The 10,547-nt window shown below is 32.6% G+C and overlaps 1 pseudogene; it reads left to right on the top strand.

Annotated features, from left to right (window-relative positions):
- Positions 1-210: 210 nt before the first annotated feature.
- Positions 211-329, top strand: LOC142869614 (uncharacterized; annotated as a pseudogene).
- Positions 330-10,547: the final 10,218 nt, after the last annotated feature.

The following is a 10,547-nucleotide window of genomic DNA, read 5'->3' as shown; positions in this document are numbered from 1 at the left end:
GAATAGAATTTTCTTCATTATAATATCAGTTTTCTATTGCTGCATAACAAATTACCACAAACTTGGTAGATTAAAACAATACATATTATACTGCAAAATCATAGTGTGTAGCAAAAAAAATACACATTGGCTATATATGAAAAACCCATGACTAACATCATACTCAATGGCTAAAGAGTAAAAGCTTTTCCTCTCAGATCAAGAAAAAGAGTCTACAGCCATACCACCCTGGAAGTATCCAATCTTGTCCAATCTAGGAAGGTAAACAGGATTGAGCCTGGTTAGCACTTGGATGGGAGACCACCTGGGAATACTGGGTGCTGTAGGCTTTTGGCTTCCCACTCCCTCTTTGCTTCTTCTTTCACCAAACATAATGAAAAGGAAAAAAAATTGAGAGTGAGAAATAAAAAGAATGCCCATGTTTACCACTTCTATTCAACATAGTACTAGAAGTCCTAGCAGCCAGACCAATTAGGCAAGAATAAGAAATAAAAATGCAGCCAGGTTGAAAGGGGAGAAGTAAAAGTATCTCTGTTCACAAATGATATGGTCTTATATACATAGAAAACCTTAAAGATTCCACACAAAGAAAACTGTTAGAACTAATAAATGAATTCAGCAAAGTAGCAGAATACAAAGTCAACACACAAAAATCAGTTACATTTCTACACGCTAACAATGGGCAATTTGAACAGGATATTATGAAAGCAATTCCATGTATAATAGCATCAAAGATAATAAAATACTTAAGTACTAAAGGAGGTGAAAGTCTTATGCAATAAAAATTATAAAACATTGTTGAAATAAACTAAAGAAGATATAAATAAATGGAATACATCCCATGTCTATGTATTAGAAGACTAAATATTGTTAAGATGTTGATACTAACCAAGAGATCTACAGATTTACTTGTAATCCCTATCAAAATTCTAATTATTTTTTTTGCAGAAAGACTAAAATCCATAAAAAAAATTCATAAGGAATCTAAAGAACACCTAAAACCAAAATAATCTTGAAAAAGGGCAAGGTTGGAAGACTCTCACTTCTTTATTTCCAAAATTAGTTCAAAGCTACACTAATTAAAGCAGTGTGGTACTGGCATAAAAACAGACATATAGACCAATAAAATAAAATAGAGAGCCCAGAAATAAATCCAAACACATGTAGCCAAATGATTTTTAACAATGGTGCCAAGACCATTAAAAGAGAAAAGGAGAGTCTTTTCAACAAATGTTGGGAAAACTTGATATCCACATGTAAAATGATGAAGTTGGATCCTGACTTTATATTGTATGGAAAGTTAACTCAAAATGAATCCATGACCTAAATGTAAGAACCAAAACTATAAAATTACTAGAAGAAAAAAACATAGAGAAAAAACTTCATGACATTGGATTTGGCATTTGTTTTTATATTTACCAATTTATTATAAAGGATATTATAAAGACTACAAATGAAGACATATATAGGGCAAGGCAAGAGGGGAGGGGTTTGGACCTTCTGTGCTTTCTCTGGTAGTGCCACATTCCAGGAACTTCCAGTTGTTCAGCTCTTTGGAAACCTGAATTTTTAGATATAACCCTAAAAGCATAATAAACACAAGAAAAAATAGATAAATTGAACTATTTCAAAATTAAAAACTTTTGTATATCAAAGGACAGTATCAAGAGAATAAAAAGGCAACCCATAGAATGGGAGGAAATATGTGCAAATTTTATATCTGGTAAGAAATTAGTATCCAGAATATATAAAGAACCCTTCCACTCAACAATAAGAAATAACCCAATTAAAAATGTGCAAAATATTTGAATGGTCAATAAGGATATACAAATAGTCAATAAGCATATGAAAAGATGTTCAACATCAGTCTTCATTAGAAAATGCATATAATGAAAATGACAAGGTACCACTTCACATTCATTAGAAGGGCTATTATCCAAAAACAAAAACAAAATAGAATTTTTTTAAAAAACAACCAAACAATAAACAGAAAATAACTACTCTTGGACAGGATGTAGAGAAATTGGAACCCTTAAACTTTGCTGGCAGAAATGTAAAAATGGTGCAGTCTCTGTGAAAACACTACTGTGTTTCCTCAAAATATTAAGTATAGAAATATCATATGATCCAGCAATTTCAGTTTTGGAGATATACCCCAAAGAATTGAAAGTCAAAATCATAGGGACAGAAAGTAGAACAGTGGCTCCCAGGAGGTCAGTGGAAGGGATAATGGAGAGTGATTGTTTAGTGGGCATAGAATTTCCATGAGATGATGAGAAAGTTCTAGAGATGATAGTGGTGATTTGCAGCAATGTAAATACTTTAATGCTGACTTATACATTTAAAAATTGTTAACATGTTAAGTTTTATGTTATGGGTATGTTACTACAATTTAAAAATATATCTATACTTTTATTATCTCACAGTTCTGTATGTCCAAATTCTCTTTTTAGGTTCTCACATGGCTGAAATAATGGTATTGACTAAGGCTACAGTCTCAGCAGAAAGCTTCTACAAGTTCATTCTTTGTTGGAAGAAATCAGTTTCTTGAAATTGTAAAACAGATCCTTATTATCTTGTTGGTCATCAAGAGGGAGCTGTTCTTACCCACTCTTCTCTGTCACATAATCCTCTCCAAAACACAGTGGTTTGCTTCTTAAGGCTAGCAGAAATCCTCTGCTTCTGCTTCCTGTCTTTTAAAGGCTTACCTGATTAGGTCAGGACTAACCAGGATAATCTTCCTTCTAATTAACTCAAACCCAACTGTTAGGGACCTTAATTTTATCTTCAAAACCTCTTTTGCCACGAAACATAATCTAATCTTGTGAGTGATATCCCATAGTAGTCAAAGATCCTGCCTACACTCAAGGGGAGGGTTTTATACAGGGAAAGAACAGCAGGGAGCTAGAATCTTGGCAGCCCCCTAAGAATTTTGCCTATAATATTTATGCCCATTATCACAAGAGAGATCAACTTCTAATGGTAAATGCCACAATTCACAGTAAAAATATAATATATAAATATGTGTGTAGTAAATAACAAAATAGGTACTTCATAAGAGAAAAATACTAAGATTCAGTAAGATATATAGAAAGAAACAGAATGATAAGAAGAGTCTTTATTAACTTACCATTTTCAATATAAGACTTTAAATGAGCAAATGTAAGGAAAGTTGAAAGGTTAAATATGATTAATAAAACAAAGTGTTATGGATATATAGTGAACTTTACACACTGGTTATGGAACATAAATCTTCTCAAATCTATATGAAACATTCACAAAGTTTTTTTGTTATTTGTATGAACTTAAAAGGTACAAGTGCAATTTTATTGCATGGATTATATTGTTAGTGGGTAAAGTCTGGGCTTTTTAGTATAACCATTGCCCGAATAATGTACATCCTACCCATTAAGTAATTTCTTATCCCTCACTCTCTGCCCCACCTGCACACCCTTCTGAGTCTCCAAAGTCTGTGATTTCACACACTCTATGTCCATATGTACACATTTTTTGGCTCCCACTTGTAAGTAAGAACATACAGTATTTGACTTTCTGATTCTGGTCGGAACAACAACAACAAATGACAGTTTATTAGATCACAGTGGAAACATAAGTAAATTTACCAAATTAGAAATATTTAAAATAGCATACTCTGATTACAATGCAATAAACTAGGAATTATAACATAATAAAAAAGGACTTCCAACAGGAATTTTTGTAAAGCTTGTTAAATAAAAGTTGATTGAAAAAAGAAATACAAAAATGTAAAGATTTGAGATTTAAATTGAAAACTAACGTTAACATTAAAAATTTAAGTTAAAAAAATCATACAAAATACTTGTTTCATCATCTATGAGATATATTTAAAACAATATTCAGATGAAAAATTATGACCCTGAAAGGACGGTCAGTCCTGCTAGAGAAATAGCAGAAAAATGAACTTTCTGCTCTCTCACTCTCTGCTCTTTTGCTCCCTAGCTGACAGGCACCCTGCAGGGCGTTCTGCTTTCACAACATCTGAAAAGAGCAGAACGGACAGAAAGGAAATGTAAATATTTCCCTTTACATTCACCAGCTCACTGCCTTTTAGAATTTGTTTTATGGCCTCAGTTCTTGAGAAGTTCTTGGGTGGACAGTGGGGGATTCAAACTCCAGACCTCAGATTCCTGCCCAAACCATGTCTCTGGCAGGATGACGTCCCTAGCTATAAGCCTGACCACATTTCTGAGATAACCAAGTCTACAGCATCAGAGAAAATAGGAAAGAAGAACCACCTGCCAACTACTCAACAGCAGCTTCTGTTATCAGCTGACAACAATCACTACTTTTTTTCCTTTCTCTTTGTCCCCATGAAAACAGCAGGCCACTTGGCGCACCTCCCTTCTCTTTGCTGGGTGCAGCCCCATCCCTCTTTTTCCATCTCTCTTCCTTTTTATCTCTCTCCATCTTGCTCCTTCTAAGAAGACAAAATAAATTATATGCTTTTATATCCTAATATCTGTGTGAGAAATTAATGAGGTAGAGAAAAGAAAATGTACAGCAAGTGAGTAAATCAAAATTCTGTTTTTAATTAACATAATATAAAAATCACTAGTTAACTATGCAGAGAAAAAAGAAGAAAATATAGATGCACAAAAGTAGCCCTTAATCATGAAGAAAGCATCTTATGTCATATAGAAACAATAAAGACATTTCCGCTAAGATGAGAAACAATCTCCACTACTACTCAATATTGTACTAAAAGTACTAAACAATATAATTAGATGAAACATCTATTGGAAGAATAATAGTCGGAAAAGAAGTAAAGCTGCAGATGATAAGATAGTAAACTGAAAAACAAATCGATAAAACTAACTCAATATAAGAATACAGTAATATAGAATATAAAATTAATATACAAAGATTCACATCTTTCCTACACACAAAAAATAACCAGTCAGAAGATATGACAGAGAGAACTCTACTTACAATAAAAACAATAAACTATTTAGAAATATAATTAACAAGAAATGTAGAAAAATTATATAAACCTATATGAGGAAAAAGTCTAAACTTGTGAAAGATACAAAATTAGAATTGTACAAATATAAAGCCAATTTTTATTTTTAGATAATATAAGCATCACAATGTTTTCAGTTCCGCTTAATTTATAAATTTCTCACAATCCAAATAAAAATAGCAACAAGTTCTTTTCTACCTAGCTATAAATAAGTTTACATAAACAAAAACACACATGTCAGAAAATATAAAGAAACAATAAAAAAAAACCTATAAAGGTAGTTAATTCTCCCAGACATTAAAATATACTATAAATTTTTTTATTATTAAAACATTGCTATCTTATAAATAAACTTCAGAACAAAGTCCAGAAGTAGACAGAAATATACAATTTTTAAAATCACATTAAAAAGGCCCTTAAGTATAAGAAAATATACTGAACCTCACTTATAATTAGAGAAATGCAAACTACAACACTGAGACATCATATCTTACCTATCAAGTTTATGAATATTTAAAGAAATAACATTTTCTATTGGCAATATCGTGCAGAACCAGAAACCCTCATATATTACTGGTGACCATGCAAATTGGTATGAACTTTGTGGAGAGGAATCTGAAAGCCCATACCGATATATTATAAATAGATAAATAGGAGTAGGAAAACTTTTCCTCCTGGAGAATTCCATTTAATATCTCTCTCTCTCTCTCTCTCTCTCTTTCTCTTTCTTTCTGTCTATATGTGTGTGTGTATGTGTGTGTGTGTGTATATAAATATATATATAAATATATACACATACATAAATATATGCATATGCATACATGTATATAGTTTAATATGTTTAGTATTTGAGGAAGAAGAGGTGGAGAGAGAAAGAGAAGTGGGCGAAAGAGAGTGGGAGAGTAAGGAAGGGATACATAGAACACAAATTTCATTTACATCAAACACTAGTTTTGAGAATAACAGATAAATTTGAAGATTATGAGAAAAGGATCACTAGTAAGCAGCAAAGAATTACCTGTAAAAAACTTTTAAGAATCCTTTTGAACTACTGATATTGCAGTAAAAAATGGAGAGAAAATAAAAGTTTGAATATTTTCAAATTATCACCAATGAAAAGTTGATGATACTGATTAATATTTAGAAAAGGGGAAGGAAACAAAATAAATGGTTTGGAAAAGACAGAGACCCTTTAGAAAAAAATATTTAATTAGACCAAGGTTTATCTTTTAACACTTCTCCGAAGAGAGAGATCTGATAGTTTGATTCTAGAGATATTGGAAGGTATTTATCTCTGGGGAGAATTTACGGCAAAATAAAAGGGATTCAATAAAAAATTTTTAAAAAATTGCTATAGATAAAATTTTTAGAACAAATCTTTTCTACTATTTAATAAATGCTTTAGATCAGGCTTTACTGTCCTTATAAGTAGTTAATCCTCTAAAAAGAAAGTAAATAAAGCATTTTATTATTTGTATGTGATTACTTTATTCATAGTCCCACTTTAATGTCTGTGATTTTTTGAAGAAGAGAATATATCCTTTAATTCTATATAAGTATATGTTTCTGTATAACTGTAAGATTTAATAACTTAATTGTATACCTGTGTAGCTATGAAAAATTGCATACATCAATGGGTGCTTTCCATCCTAAAGTACAGTGATAACTTGTTTTTTATGCCCCATTAGTAAATTTACGCTTGAACACTAGTTATATTCAAGCAGAACTGTTTAAAAGTTATGGGAATATCAATGTAGCAGATAATTAAATGTGTACAGAATCTATTAATGTGTATAATTAAGATAGAACATCATTGGAGTTTATTATGAAATTATAATACCTTATAATCATCCTGAAAGGCACTGCTTGTCATGTCATATTGCTTAATTATGGCCAAGTAGTTCATATAACTTGAAGTTGCAATGATTAAAACAATTAGTATACAGTTAGGCCAACTTATAAAAGTTGTAATAAAAATATTAGCAAATCTAAATGTGAGCACAAGAACTAGATGTTAACATGCAACATTTCTTTGGAAATAGATTACATTTATCCTATTGCACTGTTCTCAATTAGCAAAAGATGGCAGTGCTTCATCCCACTTAGTAGTTGTTAGAGCATAATACTGTAAAATACTTTTATGTATTTTAAAACTGCTATATCTAAATGGAAACTTAAGAGAGGAAACATGCCAATAAATTTATAAATAATTTCTCTTACTGGCTATGTAATGTCTTTATGCCTCAGTATCCTCATGTGTAAATTAGTATAATGCTCAAAAGGTTTTATCAGGATAAATTATATATAACACATAATAAACAGTGAACATAAGCTATTATTACTGATTTACTCTTGTGCATTTAATTTACACATTTTATTTGACTATTTGCTTAAAAGCCAGAAAATGACATTTTCTTGCCTTAATGATTGAATGCATTAGGAATGCACTCCTTCCTTTTACAAGTATAACTAATGGAATGTGGAATTTGAATGGCCCTGGAATTTGGGTCTACAAATGGTGTCTGAACTAAATGATTACTAAAATAATGTTTCTTCATTTGTGTCGTGGTCCATTTTATACAAAGACAATGAGAGCTCACATGTGCCACCGTTTGTCTTCACAAAGACTCGCTCCCAAGCTAACATATAATATTGAGAATTTATCTTATTTTCAGAGACTTTCAGAAAAGGAAAGTCTATGAATTCCAACAGTCTCCTCTTCTCTCTCCTGCATCATGAGTATTCTTCTTCTACTGATGATTTTGACAATGGTGCACTCTATGGAATGGTGGAAATAAAACTATGATTAGAGTGGGTAGGTTCAAGAGAGAAGGAAATAAAAAATTGAATCAGTATGTATGAGCATATATTTGGGGAAGATTTGTTTGAAAGTGCAGGAGACAAATGGAGAGGTAGGAACATGCATAGACTAAACAGGGGTTGTGTTGTTTTTTTGTTTGTTTGTTTTATATGTTTGTCTTCACAATAAGCCTAGAAGAGACAAAGCAGGTGGATTAGAATACATGCTCACTTTGCATGCAAGACTTTTCTGGAAGGCTCTTAGGAAGAAATGGCATATCACATTAGCGACTAATCTTGCGGCCTTCTGGATCCTTGAGTGTGGCCTTTTTACTGAATACACACACAAAAATGTTTGGATTCAGTTGAGGGGCTGAACTTGGGGATCTGGAAGGCCTCATGTGGCCTTGAGGCCACAGGTTCTCCACCCCTGGATTAGGCCACAAGTATGAAATGAAGAGATTTACATGCCCAGCCCTCTCCTATTTCCCACTGGCCAAGGGAGACTCCTAGAGTTGTTCACTTTCCCAGCATTTTGGGAATGTGCCATCCACCTTTTTTGCTGTTGATCAGTAAGCCAGATCCCATGTCCTGAAACGTGGAGTTTGATTGAAGACTGAGAGCAAAGTGGCAAACTGGAGGTAGGACATTAATAGGAGGGAAAGGGTAAAGGGATCTCAAAAGGTGCAAAAGTTTATGTCTCAAATACTCACACCCAGGCTGTCTAATCTCCGTTTTTGTATTATTTCTCTTTAAAACACACTGACTTGTGGGTTGTCTGTGTATTTCTCCTAGAATATAAGCCCTACAAGCCAGGTATGGGGGTTGGGGGTATTTGTGTCTCAAATATGTTGTTCGATTTTGTTTTGTTTTACTGTTTTATCTCTGGTTTTATATTTTGGGGCTTAGAGAAGCAGAGGTGAATTTCACTTTAATAAGTCTCTAAAAGATTAAATCAATGCTTGCAATGCATTCAAATGAGACAAAAGCAGTCCCTATCTAAACAGTAGTTGAAAAGAAAAACTAATGTTGAGTTTTTTTGCCCAGGTGTATTGGTTAGAACTGAAAATTCATGTCCACTTTTTGGCTGGACTTTGAATTTTAACTATTAATATAAAAGTATTTGTCACTGGTGTATTTGAGGCAGCCATGGTAGGAAACACCTACCTATCTTGGCTTGAGGTTCATATTGCAGAGAAGAAGATTTAATTTCATTTAAAAATGTGTAGTGGTAATAAGAACTATGAAAATTCTTCCAAATTGATTGTTTTTATAGGCCTCAGCATTCCAACTTGGAAACCAATTGGAAGATATATTTATTTTAATGAGAACATGCTTTCCTGTAGTGAATTTTTATAGGGAGAAAATGGAGATGTCATTGCTAACAGGGGGAAAAAAGACCTCTGAGGTCTCAGCTCATCTAACTCTCTTGATTTGAAACACCATTAACCACTAAATTAATGCAAATATAGCTTAATGCAATGTTTCTCATACTGTGATCAAAAAATATTGCTGCAAAATATCACTCTTCACTTAATAAATATGAGAGCCAAACGAGAGTACCCTACATATTGTTTTTCAGAATGTATTTCCCACAGACTCTTTGCTCAGATGATCAACATAAGCCTTGAAAGTCAGTCTAATTAAAAGATAAATTTGAATTGATTTAACATCATCTCTGTCAAATGGAAAGCAACAAATTCAATGATGATAATTTTGGTTACAAGGAGACCATGTGGCATGATGCCAGATGAAAGCAATGTCAGAAACACGGATTCTAAGACCCTCAATGAAGGTAAGGTTTTCTTCCCACTTTATTGGACCAGTTTCTGAGGGCATATGCAAGGCCAATGCTACCTAATGTTGGTTTCACAGACCAATTAGATATTGACATTTAGAGTAATCATTTAAAAACTTTTGTAGCAGTTTGACATTTTTGTACTCTGTAAGTGGATGATTTTTTTTCCTAGGAATTAATTGTATAGCATTTTACAAAAGTATCAGAATGCATTGATTTAGAGATTAAAAGTAATAATAATTCTTAATCAAAGATAACTTGAGAAACACTGACCTAGAGTTTGTAACTGGAGAGTGCTTGCTGAGTGTGAGTCAGAGATTCAAATGTACTGTGGGATATGAGGGAGAAGAATGGAAAAATCTGATTTCACTCCCAAAGGCATTGTTTTCAACTTGAATCATTAAGTTCTTGTGACAGAGCCCAATTAACAAGAGATAGTAATATTTAAAAATAGTCTCTTATGATCATCTTGGAAATTAGAGTGTTTTTGATTTAACAAATATTATCTTTGTATGCATGTCTGGAGCTCAGAGAGTAGAAAGTAGTGTTCACTGGAATGAAGGAAAAAGATTGTTACAGATTTTAAGAATATAAATATTCCCAGAATATAGAAACTATGTCACCTTCTCAGAGTGTAATGAATGATATTAGCCAGCTGTTCAATTCACCAACCCATAAAAACTGAGTAGATTTGGGATTTCTGAAGCACTAACACAGTGTTCTGGGCATATGAAAAAGTATTATAAACGAAAAAAAAATTCTAACAGAATTAATTATAATCCCCATAGCGGGGATAATTTGCATAAAGTATAAAAAGGAAACCTTGAATATTCAACTGTACACTGTGTTAGTTGGGTATGATAAAAAGATACTGAATTTGACAGTGTCTCCGTACACCATGCAAACTCCTTTTGTATTTCATGTGCCAGATTAAATGCTAACTTCTAGGAG

Source organism: Microcebus murinus, chromosome 2 (assembly GCF_040939455.1).
Source record: "Microcebus murinus isolate Inina chromosome 2, M.murinus_Inina_mat1.0, whole genome shotgun sequence".
Classification (NCBI taxonomy): Eukaryota; Metazoa; Chordata; class Mammalia; order Primates; family Cheirogaleidae; genus Microcebus; species Microcebus murinus.
The sequence above is the reverse complement of the archived record's forward strand: the minus strand, read 5'-3'. Positions and strand labels throughout refer to the sequence as shown.